The sequence below is a fragment of the Suricata suricatta genome, chromosome 6 (assembly GCF_006229205.1).
Source record: "Suricata suricatta isolate VVHF042 chromosome 6, meerkat_22Aug2017_6uvM2_HiC, whole genome shotgun sequence".
Classification (NCBI taxonomy): domain Eukaryota; kingdom Metazoa; phylum Chordata; class Mammalia; order Carnivora; family Herpestidae; genus Suricata; species Suricata suricatta.
This window is the reverse complement of record NC_043705.1, coordinates 121,802,853-121,822,462: the sequence shown is the minus strand read 5'-3', so window position 1 is coordinate 121,822,462 and position 19,610 is coordinate 121,802,853. Positions and strand designations below refer to the sequence as shown.

At 43.3% G+C, this 19,610-nt stretch overlaps 1 protein-coding gene and 1 long non-coding RNA gene across 7 annotated transcripts in view; both read left to right on the top strand.

Annotated features, from left to right (window-relative positions):
* Positions 1–4,299, top strand: part of LOC115293241 — a 19,092-nt gene extending 14,793 nt beyond the window's left edge. Inside the window, exons 2-3 of the long non-coding RNA XR_003909438.1 lie at positions 3,646–3,938; positions 4,018–4,299. This is a non-coding gene — a long non-coding RNA (uncharacterized LOC115293241). The remainder of the gene's footprint in view (positions 1–3,645; positions 3,939–4,017) is intronic.
* Positions 1–19,610, top strand: part of RAI14 (retinoic acid induced 14) — a 151,838-nt gene that overhangs the window by 57,016 nt on the left and 75,212 nt on the right. The gene's annotated exons all lie outside the window — the stretch shown is intronic.

The following is a 19,610-nucleotide window of genomic DNA, read 5'->3' as shown; positions in this document are numbered from 1 at the left end:
AGGGGTAGTCTGTAGGAAAATGAATTGTCAGAAAGAATACACCACCTTGATATGGGCTGTCATTAGGTCCCATAATTGTGGCTTGCCAATGAAACATATCATCCCCAACTGGACCTGCAGAACATTGTGCTGGAGGGTCACGGGCCAAATCACTAAGTTCCTTATTAATCCGTTTCAGCGCCATAGTCTGTGCTTTTCGCCTGGCTCCTCACTCTCTCGGTGTGTGCTCCAAGGTCCGGCCAAAACCCTTGGTTATCCGGGCAGCAGGGAAGGATGGTCTCTTCCTCTCTCACACCGGCTCTGCCAGACACAGGCGCTTGGTATTGAGGCGACGGATCTCGCGAGAACCTCGAGGCTGGCTATCAGGAGCTACCAAAATAAAACTTTTAAAAAGGAAGATCCTCAAGCTTGACTTCTTTTTTCACCAATTAACTGTTTAATATTTTCATCTTCTCTGGGTATAATTTCCTGAGATAATCCTTTTCGGATCTACATTGCCCTATTTGAGGTTTTCTCTCTCTCTCTTTTTTTTTTTTAACGTTTGAAAGAGAAAAGAGAGAAAGAGACAGACAGGTCATGAGCAGGGGAGGGAGACACAGAATATGAAACAGGCTCCAGGCTCTGAGCTGTCAGCACAGAGCCGGACACAAGGCTCAAACCAACGAACCATGAGATCATGACCTGAGCGCATGTCAGACCCTTAAGCGACTGAACCACCCAGGCACCTCAAGTTTTTTTCTCTTCTCTTCACTTCACTTCTTTTCTCCTCACTTCATTCTCTTCTCTTCTCTTCTCTCCTCTTCTCTGAGCATACACATAAGCAGGAGAGGAACAGAGAGAGAGAGAGAATATCCTAAGCAGACTCCACATTGTCAGTGCACAGCCCAATCGGGGGCTCAAACTCACAAACCATGACATCCTGACCTGAGCAGAAATCAAGAGTCAGATGCTTGACCGAGTGAGCCACCCTGGTGCCCCTTATTTTCTTTTTGAACAATGAGTTATAGTGTTATGCCCAAGATTTCATTGTCATCCCCAAAAACCAGAGACTGCCAGGGAGACTGAGTCACGCATGCAAAGGCAAAGGGCTTTATTATTATTACGGGCTTATAAGCTCGGGCTCACAGACTTCACCAGCACAGTGGATCCGTGCTGAGAGCCCCGAACAAAGCGGGGGTAGGGCCTTTATGGGTTTGGGAAGGGGGTGTTACAGGAAATTGTGACACAGGTACAGTGATCCAATCACAACATTTAGAGTATTAACCAATTACAGAGTGGACCCAGGACCCAGGACCCTCAGGTAGGGTGTAACTAGCCTTAAGCAATAAGTGATTACCTATAGCTTCTATTTATAGGCCTGCCCTTAGAAATGTTAAGGGTGGTCCCTCCTGCCTTGGGCAATGTGTGCCCTTTTATTGTCTAATGATTCTGAGAAACTCAACACCTAGGCCTCCAGGGACAGAAAGGAAACTGGAAGCCTGTCATGGAGTCAGTTTGATTCAGACCTGAGTCCTTACAATAGTTCTATTAGAACTGTTTGAATTCTTCAAATGGGTTTCTAAGTTTCAACTATAAAGATGCTATTAGATTTCTCTATCATTTTAAACCATCTATTAATGTCACTTTAGACCTCCACTTTATGGTTTCTGTTCCTCAAGCCATTGTTATTTAGAATAGCTGTTAAGTCACATTAATCACAAATGAGATTTGCAAAATAATTGCATGTTTTTAGGGAGGAAACCATGCAAATGTGGCAGTGGATTGAAATGGGAAAGTGGAGGCAACACAGTTAAGTGTATGTACCTTCTAGTGGGCATTCCAGCCAGGAGGAGAGAGTGATTTTCTGTTTGGTTTTCAGGGCTGAGTGGTTTCACTTCTCGCTGGACTCAAGGTCAATATGATCTTGATCATATGTTGACATAAGTTAGAAATACTGGCCTAACTGTAATTATTGGACAGGAAAGGAGGCAAGAGCTCCCAGCTTTAAAAGCCAGTAATATATAATAATAATTAACCCTCTTCTGTTGAGTACAAGAGCAGAGGTTTTGAATATGCAATTGGAAACACTATTCCAAATACCTTTCTGGCATTGTCAGGAATTCTTAGCCCCAGGATTCTGTTTTTCACTTAATGTTTCTGTCCTACTCTCCGATAAGGGGTGAGATGGTGGTTCCTGATTCTATTAAGATTAGAAGTGCAGTAACCCAACTTTGAAAACAACAGCTGGGCTGAAAGTGTAAACACGTCATGAAAGTCAGCTCTGACCATCAAAGAAAAGGTGGATCCAAGAAGGGGACCTTAGGACCATGAAAACTCTCCTCACATCTTCCTGCAAGAATGCTATTTTGTTGGGGTCAGGGGCTATTTGGGTTAACCAGGGATAAAGAAGAATTTATTTTTTTTAAGTAATACTCAGGTATTCTAATAGGTGCTTTTGTCTAGCAGTTCTATAACTTTGCCCGGAAGTGGTGTTCTCCCATTTTACGGAAGGAACTGAGACTGGGAGAAGTTAAGTCTTTCCTTCAAGGTCACACAGCTCCTGGAGGTGGCAGAGCTGGGACTTGACCCCACCCTGTCTATTTCAGATGCCTAATAGCTGTCACATCAGCAAAGCCTACTAGTTTTATCTTCAGAATAGGTCCACAGATGTCTCTCACTGTCCTGTTAGCCGTTGGTCCGGGCAACGCCCGTCTCTTGCCAGCATTCAGCTTTCTGTTTCTCTTGCTCCCTGTGGCTCTGATCCTTTCGGGTCAGTGTTATGGCCCGCAGCCCTGGTCCAAAGGTGTCCCCCCTCCAATTAAGCCCCCTCTGGCCTCAGGTGGTGTGTTTGTTGGGTAAACATACTCATTTGCATTTCCGAGCCCACCCTGACCTTCTCAGAGCCTCAGGGCCTTTCCTGGCTTTTCCCAGCCTGGAAGGCTCTTCCCCACACTTCCCGCCTCCTTTCCTCAGATTCTAAAGAAGTCTTCCTTGATGCCTCAGCATCCCCACATAAAATTCTCCTGTCCCTTCTTATTCTCATTTTAATTTATTAAATTTTCTTAATGTTTTATTTATTTTTGAGAGAGAAACAGCGTGAGCAGGGGAGGGTCAGAGAGAGAGGGAGACACAGAATCTGAAGGCAGGCTCAAGGCTCTGAGCTGTCAGACAGAGCCCGATGTGAGGCTTGAACCCACGAACCCTGAGATCATGACTTGAGCCGAAGTCGGATGCTCAACCCACTGAGCCACCCAGGCACCCCTCACTTTAACTTCTTAAATGTGTATCACTTTCAATATAATACCTGTCTATTTATAATATATTTGTTTATGGCCTTCCTGTTTCTTCCCCTAGAGCAGCCGCCCTACAAGGACATAGGCGTTGGCAAGTTCACTGCCAAATCCCTGGCCTAGCACATAAGCCATGCTCAGTAAATCCTTGTTGAATGAATGAGTAAATGAATGAATGACCCCCAGTTACCTCACTTAATACATTAAGGATGGATTCATCAGTCTCCCCTAATTCTTATGAGGCCAGAAACTTTAAAGGAAATGAGTTTTTTTTTTTTTAAAGAGGACTTCCTGATAGAAATTTATGTATCTATATGCAGTATTTGGGTAGTTGTAATGCTGTACAAAAAAAACAACCATATTTCCTGTCCTCTAGGAATTTGAAATCCATGAAGAAGCCTGACCTTGGAGAGGCCTGATAACATACATCTGGAGTTGTTGGTGGCAAAAGAGGAGACCACTAGGCAGCTCTTCTGTGTTATAGAAAAGGCAAAGCTTTTAGAGGATAAGTTTGGGTACATGCCCCCATCTTGTGAGAGAAGTGGGAATTGGGTTGCATAATGCAGGTGAGGCAGAGGCTCCTTGGCCGGGACCACTACCCTTGGGAACATCCCGTTGTCTGCTCTGGGCTAGCATCTCTGCTTCCATTCAGAAAAGACTCCGAGGAAGGTCAGCAGTTTTTCTCATGTGGATAGCTAATTATAAATTTGGGGTTAATTTCTTAACATATCTTTTCTCCCACTTTTAGTACCCTCTGCTTCCTCCTCTGGGTTTCTACGTCCTTTTTCTTTAAAAGGAAAGAGAGAAGCCTGGTGAGACTGGATGTCCATGAAAGCTGTTCTCTTCAGCCTTCCTCCAAGGTCGGGAGATCTAGTGACGTTTAGGGAAGAATGGGGGACCGCCAGGCTAAAGCCTCCTCCTCCTCCTCCTGAGTCCAACCATGCATTTCTTGTAACGGGTGCAATGTTTCCCCTCTAAGGTTGGGAGAAATGTTCTCGGACTGCCCGTGGCCACTATGTGCCTCTTAAAGTCGTACATCTACTGTGTTGGTGTAATGGATTCTTTTTGTGCACTTTATAAGACGAAAGACCTTTCCTTCACTTATGAATTAAACCGTGGTTAATTGGTGGGTCATTTTGGCACTATATATTTTAGAATTACCAAAAAAGAATATCTTACCATTGTTCACATGCCTAAAATGAGTAAGACTCAAGAGTTTTAAGAGCACTTTTCTTCTTTCCCCATTTAACCAGAGTTGAAGAGCTTACAAGTAAAAAACATAGACTTAAAAGATCTAGATGCAATTTCACTGTAGTTTTGTGAGTGGGAATTTCTTAGTTGTTTTGACATAAACCAACTTTAGTAGACATTGTATTTTCCTTCCGTTTTCTCCCCTCATTTGGGGAAGAAAAAAATCCTTGTGGAATGCAGTGATTTGAGAGCTTGATGGTGGCAGGAGAGGAGCCTGGGGGTGGTCACATGGTGGGACGTGCGTCCCCAAGCAAGGCCCCCACTGTGAATGTGAGAGCAAAGGACTCCGGTGAAGTTTTCAGTCTTTTGTTGAAGGAGGCTTTTCTAGGGAGCGTTAAGTACCAGCATTCTTGCCTCTTGAGCCCAGATCTGAGCGGCACTGGTTCCCATTTCTCAGGGAGGGCAGTGAACTTGCTCTGCATTCCTGATGGGTAATGAAGTTGTTCCCAAATCTATCACCACTTCCTTCCCACCCTGGGGGAAGTGAATGCTTGCTTAGGAGGATATCCTGAAAGACAGAGGCAGGGCAGGGAGAGGACAGAGGCTCATGCTTCCTTGCCTTCATCCCTGTCCTTGCTGCCACGTGTGCAGAATGGAGAGGCACATACATCACCATTAGCCAAAGACAAATGCTGGCTTGGGCTCACTGGGAAGAGCAATTAGCAATTAATGAGTAATGGCTGAGGGGACCTCTGTTCTGTCTTTTTTTTTTTTTTTAGTGTTTATTATTAATACAGAGAGAAACAGAGCATGAGTGGGGAAGGGGCAGAGAGAGAGGGAGACACAGAACCTGAAACAGGCTCCAGGCCCCGAGCTGTCTGCACAGAGCCCGACGTTGGGCCTCAAGCCCACAAACCGTGAGATCATGACCTGAGCTGAAGTCGGGTGCTTAACCAACTGAGCCACCCAGGCGCCCCAAGACCTCTCTTCTCAAAGCCGACTATTTTAAGAGTGATCCCTTGGTAACCACCTTTACTGAATAAATACACCCAGATGGAATGCTGGTCATTCACGAGTGTTTTCCTGTGGTAACAGTTATCCAGCTTACCAGGCAGAATGGTAAACACACACAAGGAGGTGTGTAGTTGGTAGTTCCCAACATTTTTAAGCATGAAAACCCTGTTCTTTTTTTTTTTTTTAACATTTTTTTATTTATTATTGAGAGACAGAGAGCATGAACATGGGAGGGGCAGAGAGAGGGGGAGACACAGAATCTGAAGAAGGCTCCAGGCTCTGAGCTAGCTGTCAGCACAGAGCCCGACATAGGGCTCGCTCCCACAAACTGCGAGATCATGACCTGAGCCAAAGTCAGACACCAAACTGACTGAGCCACCCAGGTACCCCATGAAAACCCTGTTCTAATATACATATGGAAATTTCATGGACCTTTAACTTCTAGGGACTATTTTATTATTATCTGTGGTTCCAAAGATATATAATCAATACCAAGATCATAATCAAAACCAAGATCAAGTGAAATGAATTTGAATTATCATTATGGAATTTACTGTATTGAAAATTGTGTGTGGCAGGGGGCATAGTACACATAGTGATTAGTGCTCAGGGATTAAGGGAATTTTTTTCATTCCTCACCAAATTTAAGTACTACCCCCCCACCCCCACCCCCGCAAACACTAGGGCCAATGCCCCCAGTTTGGACTCTACTGGGACAGCAGAAAGATTGAGTTTTAGAGTCAGGTATCAGATAATGGGTTCACCCTCCAACTCTACTACTTTCTGTATGATCCTGGATAAGTTATTAAAACTTTCAGTGCCTCTGCTCCTTCATCTTTAAATGGATATCACACTTAAATCTCATAGGACTTTGGAGGAATTGAAGTTTCGAAGTTTTCTTGTGCCTCACAGGGTATCTGGCATGGGGAAGGTGGCACTTAAATGTTTGTATGCCCCCTCCTACCTGTTCCTCCTTATCTCTAGGACAGATCCAAGGCCAAAAATGCATAAAACCACGTAATTTTTTCTGCCTCTGGGTATTAACTTGGGCTGTAATGTACGTTCTAGTTACTAGGTCTGTTTAACTGATGACAAAGTTAGTGACATAAAACAAACATTTATTACACGGGGACAGCTTGTCTCTTGATCCATGATGCGGGACTTCAGCTGGGAAGCCTTGAGGGCTGGGGGTGGGAATCACCTGGTGGTTCACTGCACCAACGTCTGGGGGTTGATGCATGCCCTAGCCCATGTCTAAGACCTTAGCTGAAGCTTTTGGCCAAAACATTGATATGTGGCCTGGGCTTCCTTGCAGTGTGGTAACTGGGTTCTAAGGGAATCATCTTGAGAGAGAACAAACCAGAAACTGTGTCACTCTTTTTGACTGAATCTGGAAGTTACATGGTGTCACTTCTGCCAGATTCCATCACTTAAAACTATCATAAAGTCCTGCCAGCTGAGGAGAAATGCACTATGCCTCTTGATGCAGGTGGCAAAGTTCTGGAAGAGCAGATGGGACCAGAAATCTTGCTGGGCCATTTTTGGAAAGTATAATGTGACATAGTATATGAGCGGTCCATAAGTTTATAGGAGCCTCTAGAATGTTCTAGCACTAGTGTTCCCTGGGTTATTGCAGTAGCACGCCAGGAGGTGTGCTTACCAAAATCTAAGACCTTACCCAAAAGGCCTGGGATACAGGACTTTGAACTCTGTCCCAGGAAAGGTATCATTTTGCAGCTTTGAACGTGAGCCTGGGTTTTTATCTAAAAGTCACCGAAATGTCTGGTTGTCAGTGGCTTGTTGGTAACTGAACTCAAAGGTGCAGGATACACACAGGAAGCCAAGGACTGGCTCTTTTCTTCCTCTAGTGCTAGAATCTTCTTTCATGACAAAAAGCTCTGTCCCACCTCACCTCCGTTAATAAAACGTCACCAATTCTATTTTTTCCTGAGATTCATTTTTAACTCTGATTGTTCCAGAACATTGTAGTGTTTGGAAGGTCAACTCTGGGGAAGAACAGCTGACTTCTCCGGGATCAGAGTTCTTCTGGTAGCATCCCCCTCATTTTCTCCCAGTAAATAATCCTTTCTCTGCCACTTCTCCTGCAGCTGGTTTGTAGTGAGATCTCCATGAAGCTGAACAAACTAAGCTCTTGGGAGGATGGACCAAAAAAGAAATGTTGTAGAGAAAGAGTGAACACAGAATTTAAAAAATACATATGTATCACATAGTTCAGTTATGTGTGAAGCAGCTGTTTAGGGGACGGATGGTGGAGTGATAAGCTCTAGTTGTTGGTCATTAATACGGAATAGGGTTAGCCTCTTACACGTTCATCGCTTCCAGACTCTGCAAGACACTTGAATGACTGTCTCAGATTGTAAATCTGTCAAATAAAACTGATAGTCCTTCTATGAGGTCTCACCAGGCTGTTTGGGGTGCATGAGGGGTAACAGGTGAAGAGTCTTTGGAAGTATCCATGTGTCATTCACATGTTGTTCTGGCATTTTTGTTATTAGACGTAGGACTCTGACACGGTACAGTGTCACTGAGAGAAGGGACGGAGACCTGCCTTCCCAGACTTTCTATTTCTTGTCATTTTCTTCTGTCCTTTCTCTCACCTCCTTTCTGTTTTTTTCTTTGTCTTCCCAATGCCTTGCCTTTTTTCCTCTGTCTTTCCTAAGGCCTGCAGTGTCCCTTGCATTCCTGCAGATAATTGCCTGTCAGATCTGGAGAACTGGATAGCTTGTGGTCAAAACTACATTTTTAATCTGTATTTACAAGGATTTTACATCATGCCCAGCTAGCTCTGGGCTTAAAGAGGGCTTTGGCAGCTGATTCCATTATTACTAACCAGCCTGGGGGACAGACCATTAAGCAGGCTCAAATAGGACACCTGAGCAGGACACAAACTATTGCTCATGTGACAAATCAGTGCCTTATATTCAAAATGTCTGTATGCCTTGGATTTGTGGCTGTTATTTAATCGTCTCTTATTTTCTTTGTCAATCTAAGTATCTTTGTGTGTTTTTCTTGACACTATTTTTTGTTTCAAACATTTATTTTTAAGAGACAGAGAGAATGAATGGGGAAAGGGCAGAGAGAGAGAGGGAGACAGAATCAGAAGCAGCCTCCAGGCTCTGAGCTGTCAGCACAGAGCCTGATGTAGGAATGGTACCCACGAACCATGAGATCATGACCTGAGCCAAAGTCGGACGCTTAACCGACTAAACCACTCAGGCGCCCCTGGACACTTTTATTGTTTATTTATTTTGAGACAGAGAGCATGCGCACGCATGTGAGTGCATCCCTAGCAGGCCCGATGCTGTTATAGCAGAGCCCAATGTGGTCTTGATCTCACAGACTGAGATCATGACTGGAGTTGAAATCAAGAACTCAGATGCTTACCCGGCTGAGCCACCCAGGCGTCCCTCTCCTGGACACGTCTGGCTGCCCTAGAGGAAAGCTAGAGCACCTTGAGTGCCTCCCCCCAAAAGTGAGTTTCATGAATGCCATACAGCATATATCGTAAAGCAGATTTTTCCAACCAGACCCTCTGTTATGGGCTAAATTTGACACCCCCTTGCCAATTCATATGTTGGAGCCCACCCCAGTAGGTCTGAAGGTGACTGTATTAGGACCTTTGAAAGGGTGAGTAGGTTAAAATGAAACCTTTAGCCTGGGCCCTAACCCGGTCTGACCGGTTTCAGACGTTTGGACACACAGAGACGGCAGGGATACGGAGGCGTGCAGAAAAGACCGTGGAGGACACGGTGAAAGGGTGGCCATGGCAAGCCAAGGAGTGGGGCCTCAGAAGAAGCCAAACCTGCTGGCTCCTTAATCTTGGGCTTTCCAGCCTCGAGAACTGTGAGGAAATTTCTGTTGGTTAAGCCCCCCAGTCTATGGTATTTAGGGCAGCTTTAGTAAACATGCCCTCGAATTTTAATGAAAGTGTGTAAAGCCGTGTTTATGTGATGTAGAAACAACCAGATAAATACAAACTTAATTTTACTTTTATAGGTCAGCTCTACAGGGTGGCGATGGTCTGCAGTTGTTAGAGCTCTCTAGAGACCCGGAACCAATCACACCCCTTCCTCTCTGCCTATCTAGAGACTCTTGTTATTTTTTTCTATTAAAATTTCTCTAAATGTTTGTTTATTTTTGAGAGAGAGGGGAGACAGAGAGAGAAATAGAGAGTGAGAGACAGAGTGTGAGTGGAGGAGGGATAGAGAGAGAGGCAGACACAGAATCTGAAGCAGGCTCCAGACTCCGACCTGTCAACACAGAGCCTGACGTGGGGCTTGAACTCACGAGTGATGAAATCATGACCTGAGCCTAAGTTGGACGCTTAACTGACTGAGCCACTCAGGTGCCCCAAGAGTTATTACATTTAAAAAAAATTTTTTTAATGTTTATTTTTTGAGTCAGAGCATGAGTTGGGGAGGGGCAGAGAGAGGGAGACACAGAATCTGAAGCAGGCTCCAGGCTCTGAGTTGTCAGCACGGAGCCTGATGCAGGGCTTGAGCCTGATGTGGGGCTTGAACTCACGAACTTTGAGATCATGACCAGGGCTAAAGTTGGATGCTCAACTGACTGAGCCCCCCAGGCCCCCCATGGAGTTAGTCCATCTTCAAGTCTGATGTCAGAATTCTTTTTGGGGGGCATCCCAGTCTTTTGTGGTCTTCAACTGATTGGATGAGGCCCATCCGTATTCTGGAGAGTAATCTTCTTCAAAATCTGCTGATTTAAATATCGATCACATCCAAGAAATACCTTCACAGCAATATCTAGGCTGGTATTTGACCAAATATGTGGGCACCAGAGCCTAGCCAATTTGACACGCAAAGTTAACCATCACGTGGTGCTAAGGCAAATGTGGTAGCCTGGTCTCAAGCTGTAAGTAAAAACAGTGGGATTTCAGAAGGTGATTTGATACAAGCTCACTTCCAAGTGGTGGTATTAATAATCATGTACTTTTACATGTATAGCCTCACTTAATTCTTTCAGCCGACCTTTTGTTTTAATATGAATGAGTTGACCACACATTCAATCACAGTGCACTCATTACCTCTGTGTTTCTGTTGATGACACAGGCATTAAGTGTGACGTCAACTGTGGACTCCATTGTATTTACACAATGCTTCAGAATTTCAACACTTGCTATACTTGCTTCATAAATCACTTAGTCTGTTCTTTTTTGCCTAGGTATCTTAAGCAGAATATAGAAAAACGATGAGACGTGTAGCTTAGTTTATATAGGTGGGGGGGGGCGGATTTTGCATCAGAATCCTACTTTGCTACCATTGAAATTACTGCATAAAAATCTTGGACTGTAGTTGAGGTGATGTTTGAATTTTACTTTTCTTCTGTTACTTCTACTGTCCATTCGACTGAAGCTTAAAAGTAGCCATCTATTAAATTGAAGCTGCCTTTCTGAGGCAGGAGGCTTTGGTAGAATGGAGAGGTGGGGGTCTCCTAGGTAACTAAACTTAGGCAGCACAAATGCCCTCCTTTTAAAAGGGCCAGGGTCTATTTAAAACGTGTTGGTAACTGTTAAAGAAGAAACCATTAAACCACCCCTCCCCCGACCATCTTCATTGTGATTTAAATCAATCCCTACTTTTCATTCTGGCGCAAAACTAATTAACACCCTAATTATTTAAAGTGCTTTAAAACCAGGTGACAGGGCTCGCCTTTCCCTAGAAGGGATTGACATTTTTCTTTAGGAACAGATGGAAATATATGTATGGGTAGTTTGCAAAAGGATTCAAATCACTTAGAAATACACCACTTTTTTGGGAAACTCTTTGTTTCCTATTGGTGTCTGTGATTTAGGGATCATGGAAATAAATTTGGAGTTTATATAAACCTAGTAGCTTCCTGAGGATATAAGGCCTGAATGTCCTTAAAGCAGATTACTAGAAGAAAATGGAATTGAATATTCATTATATCTTTGAAAGAAGGAAGGCATTCTGAGCATAGAAAGAATCACAAAGTACATTTAAATTAGCTTAAATTCATTGGGTATTAGATGGACAGGAGGGCACACTGCCCCTCTTCACCTCCTATTAGTAGGCAAAGAACAGACCCAGAAAGTATTTGTGGCAAAAATGGCCATCAGTCTTTATTATTGTCAACCCATCAACTCAATTCAGAACAAGCAGAGGATACCAGAAAACAATTCACAGCCGGTAGCTGAACACGTTGAATGTGTTCTCACCTTGCCGATAATCAAACCCTGTAGATGAGAATCAAATGCCAAAAACATCTTCTAATATGGCCAGAGAAATGTGAGATCTGTCAGATATTCAATGGTATTAAGAAATTATTCCTGAAAGCCTTAGGTGTAATAATAGTATTTTTAAAAATCATTCTTTTAGAGATATATTGAGAGATGAAATTATATGATGTCTGGGATTTGCGTATGTTATGCCCAAGTTTCAATATCATCCCCAAAAACCAGAGACCGCCAGGGAGACCGAGTCACGCATATAAAAGCAAAGGGCTTTATTATTAGGGGCTTAGGCTGGGCTCACAGACTTTACCGGTGTGGTGGATCCATGCTGAGAGCCCTGAACAAAGAGGAGGCAGGGCCTTTATGGGTTTGGGAAGAGGGAGTTACAGGAAATTGTGACACAGGTAGTGACCCAATCACTATCGCCTATGATTATTGGCAGTAACTTTAACCATATACATTGTTACCTTTACCATTGTTACAATATTTAGAGTATTGACCAATCACAGAGTGGACCCAGGACCCTCACATAGGGCGTGACTAGTCTTAAGCAATAGGTGATTACCTATAGCCTGCATCTTTAGGCCTGCCCTTAGGAATGTTAAAGGTGTTAGCTGGCCTTTCCTGATTGGGTGTTACAAGGGTGGTCCCTCCTTCCTGGGGCAATGTGTACCCTTCTATTGTCTAATGATTCTGAGAAATGGACACCTAGGCGTCCAAGGTCAGAGGGAAAACTTGAACCCTTTCATGGAGTCAGTTTGATTCAGGCCTGCATCCTTACACTTCAAAGTAGTCCAGGTTGTGAAGGAAGGGAAATGAATGAAGGAATAGATATGGTAAAACAAGGGAGAAGGACATGACTTAATATTTGTTAGACTGGGTGACGTTTAAATGGAGATTCATTATGTTCTTTTCTCTTTTTTGGTTTGAATTAAAAAAATATTGCAATTTTTTCTAATACAAAGTTAAAAAACCCAAAGGTCTCACTAACTTGAGACAAACGGGGAAACCACACATTATGTGCTTGCTAATGGAAGTACCCAGCACTTCCCAACAAGTACTTATTGCTGCCCAAAAATTGAATTTAGAGGAAATAAAGGACATAGAGGAACAGGTTGCGTGTTCTTATGATATTCAGTCAGTATAAATGCTGTAAGACAGTGACCTCATTTCTTCAGCAAGTAAATTAAAGAAAAACATGATAGGAGCAGAGGAGGATTTACAAATTAAGAGATGTGAAGGGATAGAACCACCATTTATAATGCAGAAAACTTGTTTGTGTTAGGATTCCAAGAAACCAAAAAAAAAAAAATTTGAGATGATAGGGAAATTTTGGACATTGACTAGATGATGTGTTTAAGCATTGCCCTAATTTTCTAAGATATGATATTGTGTTCATATTCTTAAAAAAAAGTTCGTAGGGCAGCTGGGTGGCTCAGCCAGTTGAGCATACAACTTCAGCTCAGGTCATGATCTCATCGTTGGTGGGTTTGAGCCCTGTATTGGGCTCTGTGCTGACAGCTCAGAGCCTGGAGCCTGCTTCAGATTCTGTGTCTCGTCTCTGTCTCCCCCGCCCCCACTTTTGCTCTGTCTTTCAAAAATAGGTAAGTGTTAAAATAAATACATAAATAAACAAAGAAAAGTTCTTACTGTGTAGAGACATGCTGAAGTGTCTGTCGGAGCTGTGTTCTGTGGTCCGGGATTGACTGCACAAGAGCTGGGGAGGGAGGAATTTAGAGTGGGAATAGAAATGAAACGAGACAGCCACCAGTTGGTAGTCATTGAAGAGGATGATAAGTGACTTTCTTTACTCTTGGATATGTTTAAATATTTCCATAATATTAAAGTAAACTGCACATTTTTGCCCATTGTTATATTACTGTGAACATTTTCTACCAGATGATACCCGATGCCCTTGCACTTTTCTAGTGTCCTTTATGGAAAACAATTTTATCGAAGATAGTTTTGAACATGATTTGCACAAATATGTGTGTGCTTTATAGCTCCTTCCTGAAAATAACCTAAATGCTAAGCAACAAAAGAATGTTAATTTTTTCAAAATAGCTTATGGAATTTTATATGTCCTATAAAAGAACAAGTTATTGCCCCACCAAGTTGCTTTTAATTATGTGAGTGAAAGAAAACAGGACAAAAGTGAGTTTACTGGAAAAGAGGCACTTCGGAATGTGGACCAAAAGGAAATAAAGCTCAGTGTTGAACTTTGTTTTTAGGAGAGTATCAGATTATGGGTACGATGCTCCTCATCTCTTTCTGTAGTTTTCTGTTGTTATATTTTGTTTTTAAAATCTTAAACATACCAATATGTAATGTTGTAAATTGAGAAAATATACCCACATATGTTTAAACTACATTATTTATCGTCACCTAAAACAAGCATATTTTATTAGAGTAATATTTGGGGGGTTATTTTGTATCTTAAGTGAATGGTCAGTTTTTTGCAATTGTGTGCACCAGGTAAACTCTTGTAGGAGACAGTTCTTTATTTGCATATTTATACATTTACTTATTTATTTTAATTTTTTTTTGAGAGACCAAGAGAGACAGCGTGAGCTGGGGTGGGGGGTGTCAGAGGGGGGAGGGTCAGAAAGAGAGGAAGACCCAGAATCTGAAGCAAGCTCCAGGCTCTGAGCTGTCAGCACAGAGCCCGATGTGGGGCTCAAACCCATGAACCGTGAGATCATGACTTGAGCTGAAGCCAGACATTCAACCAACTGAGCCACCCAGGTGCTCCATACTTGTTTATTTTAGAACAGGTGAGAGAAAATAGCCCGGTGCTTTTGACCTGTGGGAGGTTTTGCGTTTTCTGACCTGTCTACACAGAGGTTAGCAGAGTTGTCTTAGTGTACTCCTATTCTGTTTTGCAGTCTCTGGGGACTGAACTGCCTAAGTGCTTCACTCTTGCAGGATTTAAAAAATATATATATATTTTAAAATATTTCGTTTTGGGAGAAAGACAGAGACAGAGCACGAGTACGGGAGGGGCAGAGAGAGAGAGGGAAACACAGAATCAGAAGCAGGTTCCAGGCTCTGAGCTGTCAGCACAGAGCCTGACGGGGCTCGAACCCACAAACTGTGAGATCAGGGGCTTGATTGAACCCAGTAACTGTGAGATCATGACCTAAGCTGAAGTGGATGCTTAGCTGACTGAGTCACCCAGGCACCCCCCCCTCACAGGATTAAAATGAAAAAGGAAGAAAGAAAAAGAAAGAAATAGCCAGCAACATCTTACGAACAGTTGGGGAAAATGAAGTTAAGGAAACGACTAGTTAAGTCGCAGATGCTCTGGTCACCTATCTTTGTGAACTTTGTCTTCTGTGTTGACAGAAGGCACTTGAAGGCACTAGGATCACATGTTAGGTGACGTTTGCATAGGTTCAAGGCAAGAAAGTTGAGGATTAACCCTAGTGATGAATGGCCTGAAGTCCAGGAGTCCAGACATGACCAGAGTGGCATGTTGTGCTATAGGACTAAAAGTCGGGGTGGGGGGTATGAATAGTGGAGTGAGTGCCTCATCCACTGTTTTCTATCTCTTCACTTTGTGGCAAGGAGAGAACACAGGCCCCAAGGTGGAGGTGGCCCTTGGAGCTGCCTTGGTAAGAAAAGTGCAGGTCCAGCATCGTGTGCTCAGGGATGGTCGGCCTTCCCAGGACTGCCCCAGAGGCCTGTAGTGCGCGAAGGCCGTGTCTAGGCCTGGAGGATGGGGGCTCTCCGTCTACTCCACAGTGATGCTCAGCTCTAGCCCATGGACCAGTGACCAGGACGGGTCTTCCTCTCCACAAGTAACTAGAAAAGTCTGGCCCATGGATTTGATGGCATATGTCGATACAGCGGTGGTCCTGGGTGTGTTGAATGACTATTGCAACTTTTATTGACACAGTTCTTCTGAGTCTCTCTCACCAGACAAAGTACCCGCACTTACCATTAATTTTGCAAAATACTTACCCAGCTTTATAGTTGAAAGTCATTAATAAAGCCTTCTTTGGCACTGCAGGAGTTTTCTCCCAGCTGTGTAGGAGCAATGATAACAAGGCAGTAACTAACAGCTAGACCCTGGGTTGGCTTCCTCTACAGCTGCTTACCCTCCTGTGCTCAGGAGCCTGCAGTAACTCCTCTGTCTTTGGAAGCTTCCGTGTGGCTTGTACTTGCATTTCTGAAACCCAAGCTGTTCATCTCAGTTTAGTTGTCTGAAGTGTGTGTTGCTTAAAACAAAACAGAACAACAACTAAAACCCTGCTTGTTTTATTATACTTAATTTCCGGGACTCTTAGAAGTCAGTTGGGTGGGGGGAGGGTCTAATATGAGAACGAGGTGGCATGAATCACACAGGCACCCCGAATTTAACTTTCCTGAGCACAGGGCCTTTGTTACTCTTGTGCATAGCTCTGTCCAGTGCAGACAGATTGCTCAGTAAATATCTACTGACTGAATGAAAGAATGGGCCAAGCCAGATTCTGAGCCCAGGCCTAACTCAGCACTGTAATGCCCCCGTTGAACTCATGTATTTAACTATATTCAAGATGCAGTTGAGCTATTGATTGAACTGTCTCAAGTCCATGAGGTATGACTTGGAAAGGGTCTTTATTTCTTCAGTCTTTACCTTCAGCCATGCCAGCTGACTGTTCCATTTCTGTCCCTTCATGGCGTGCAGACTCCATAAATTTCTAGAGATGAATCCAGCTTGATTTAAATCCCCCTTTTCCCCAGTGCCACTTGACCCTGACTCAAAGTTCTTGAAGAGAAGGGAGAGTTGGGGTATCTTGCTCTCTCACTCTTGCTTCACCTTGGTCATCTGGGGTCTAGCACCCCTCCCCCAGGTTGGGAACAGAAAAGAAGCACTGGAGGTAAGGCAGGGAAAGCAAGCATCTCTACACTTTGCTGCATACAGATGCCGTCTTCTTCATGCTGGTTGAGGCTGTGTCTCTGGCTATCAGCCGGCTCAGTGCATCTGCTCCCTGGCTCAGGGAGGGGCTCTGCCTCTGGCTGGACCTTTCCTAAACCCTTCTCTCTACCCTCTTGCTGGTGGGGACCTCTTACCCCATGGCGGCCATCTAGGTTAGGTATCAGCAAGATGGTTGAAATCAGGCTTCATAGCATGGTGTTCATTTCAGTCCCAGGAAGCTTACTTGACCTTGCGTCTCCAAACTGTGGGTGTGTTGATTTCTTCCCTGATGTCCCCTCCCTCCTCTTCTACCTTCCCTCCTTTCTCTGCAGTTCTCTTTTCTCCTGTTCAGAAGGGCATGGGGGAAATGAGCCAATCCCCTGTCTCAGTAAATGGCAACCAATGAAAGAGATGTTGGCCTTTCTTCTTGCAGGCACCCCCGGTCTCTCTGTGTGATCACTTGATAACCCTACCAATTGGTGAGTGGGGAGTGAGCTGGAAAGTCTGTGTACCTGGAAGATAAGGCACTGCCCTCTCCTCAAGGGACTCTTCCTCTCCCCTCTCCAGTGTTCAGGTGGAGACTTGGAAGCTGGTATTAACCGGGCTGGCTCTGTTACCTTGGAGGAAGTAGAGGGCCCGTTTTATTAGAAGTTGGGTCACTTTGAGGTTCTCTGTCCTCAGCAGTGGGCTTTGGTCTCTAATGCTGAGGCGGCAGGAGAACCTACACCAAGATTTTATCATAGACACTTAGATCCCAAAGGCATTTTAGTAGAAGGAAAAGCATGTATGTCGAGTTACATCATAAGTTATCTGAAGGATTAAAAAAAATTATAATTTTATGAATTGTGAAGGTGACCTGGTAGGCTAGGAATATTCCGGCAGCATTTGTGCATTATCTCACTTATTCTTAAACATACACTGTCCTATATGAACACAGATGTTCAGAGATGTTCAGGACACAGCTGTTTATAACCATGTAAACCTGCTAACACCATTACCATTCTCGCTGTAAAAACTTTTAATGGAGCTCTTCACTGATACAGGGAAATGTTCAGCGTATATTACCTGGTAAGAAAAGTAGCGTATAGAGCATAACTTCTGCTGTATGCATAGGAAGAAAATTGGGCAAATACAAAAAACTAATAGGGTTGTTATTCTTGAATTGAAAGCAATTCTGTTCCACTTTTGCTTTTCTGTAGATTGTAAACTTTTAAAATAAGGAATCCTTTATACATATGTAAAAATAATGTTTTAAAAGAATTGTATGCTTAATGAAAAGTTTGAATATATACTTGTATGAGCCCTTTTGTCTTTCAGGTGTCTTATGTCCTTAATTACTGATGATTTCTTTTTTAACATTTCATATTTTCCAAACAGTAAAGCATCTAGTTTTTTCCCCCCTTACTTGGCCTACCAAGTATTACTTCATTTCACAATCTGGCTTATGTTCCAACAACTGAATGTCCTAAATATTATTTGGCATTTATAAATGCATGTGGTAATTTGGAAAAATGCCTTTGTTAAATGTAAATCTTCCGAGTAACTTTAAAAATCGAGCCTTCAGTTTGAAGGTTAGAAAATGTGAATACTCTTAACTCAGAGAAAGAGCTTCCAAAGGCTATCTGTCTTCTATCCTGACTAGTTTGTAATTTAATAGAATCACTAAAGTATTTCAGGAAAATTATTTCCACAGGGTTGAAGTGCCTATAGCTCCATAAATCAGAATGGAGGCTTAGCAGGCAAAGAAATGGTGGCATCGCAGATCTGTGTCTCAGTCTCTACAGTTGAGTATCAGCCTAGAAGCTCTGTGGGTTAGGAACCTGCCATGGGGTCTGACTTCCTGTGACCCCTCCAGGCCTAGCATGGAGCAGGGTGCATGGTACAGGTGATCACAACGGCAGCAGACATTTACTTAGCACTTACTATGTGCAAGGCACACCCTATGTGGTTTTCACACCCTACCTTGTTTTACCCACACGACACTCTGTGATAGGCGGCTTTTCATGTCTTTTGAAGGGACAGGGACAGAGCTGGAGCATGCGTCCTCATGTGTTAGAAATGTAAGTATTTTTGATACTAAGCTGGCCTAAAATGCCATAGTTATGGATTCACTTTGGAGAGCCTTTTGATTAGGTAGATTGAAATTCAGGTTAAATTACAGTATATTCATGAAGCTCTGTACAGGGTGAGTTTGGCACAAAAGCTCTCTAGTGTTACATGAAAGTTTTTCCTAATAAGAATTTTTTAACATCGGTCACATCTTTATTGTATAAAATCTGTAGAATCGCATTTATGTTCTGAGTCTTGTAAGTGATATGCTCAGAATACTAAACGGAACAATTCAGAGGTAGGGTAAGCCCAGAAATCATTCGCACAGTGCAGGATGTGCTGCGGTAGGTGTGCTGGCAGGTCAGCTGGTCTTGAAGGATTTTTGACAAATTAGGAAAAGTAGAGCTAGCCTAATGTTTTGGAGGCAGGTCCTGAGAATGGTTTGGTTTTTATAAATGCTAGGGGGAGTCATGGGGTTATCTGAATTAATACCTGTCATTCTTTCATTCCAAGAAGATCACCACCTTCCAGCAGAATGCACTTTATGGAAGGTGACTATATCAAAGGAACATATGGGATCTTACATTTTGAAACTTTGAGTATAAAAGTTTAGTTTAGGGGCGTCTGGTTGGCTTAGTTGGTTGAGTGCCCGACTCTTTAATTTCAACTCAGGTCGTGATCCCAGGTTCGTGGGATGGAGCCCCGCATTGGGCTCCACACTGAGCATGGAGCCTGCCTGGGATTTCCCCCCCCCCCCCCCCCCCCCGGTGCTTGCTGTGCTTTCTCTCAATCTTAAACAAATAGTAAATATTTAGTATAGAATGCCGGCAGTCAACCTTGAATTCTTGCTTTCCAGTTCCAAGTGTGTATTTTATATCTTCATTGTTTGATAGCCATATTAACAACTTTTCTCTTTGATATATAATGTGTATCAACCAAAATTTCTAGGTTCTTG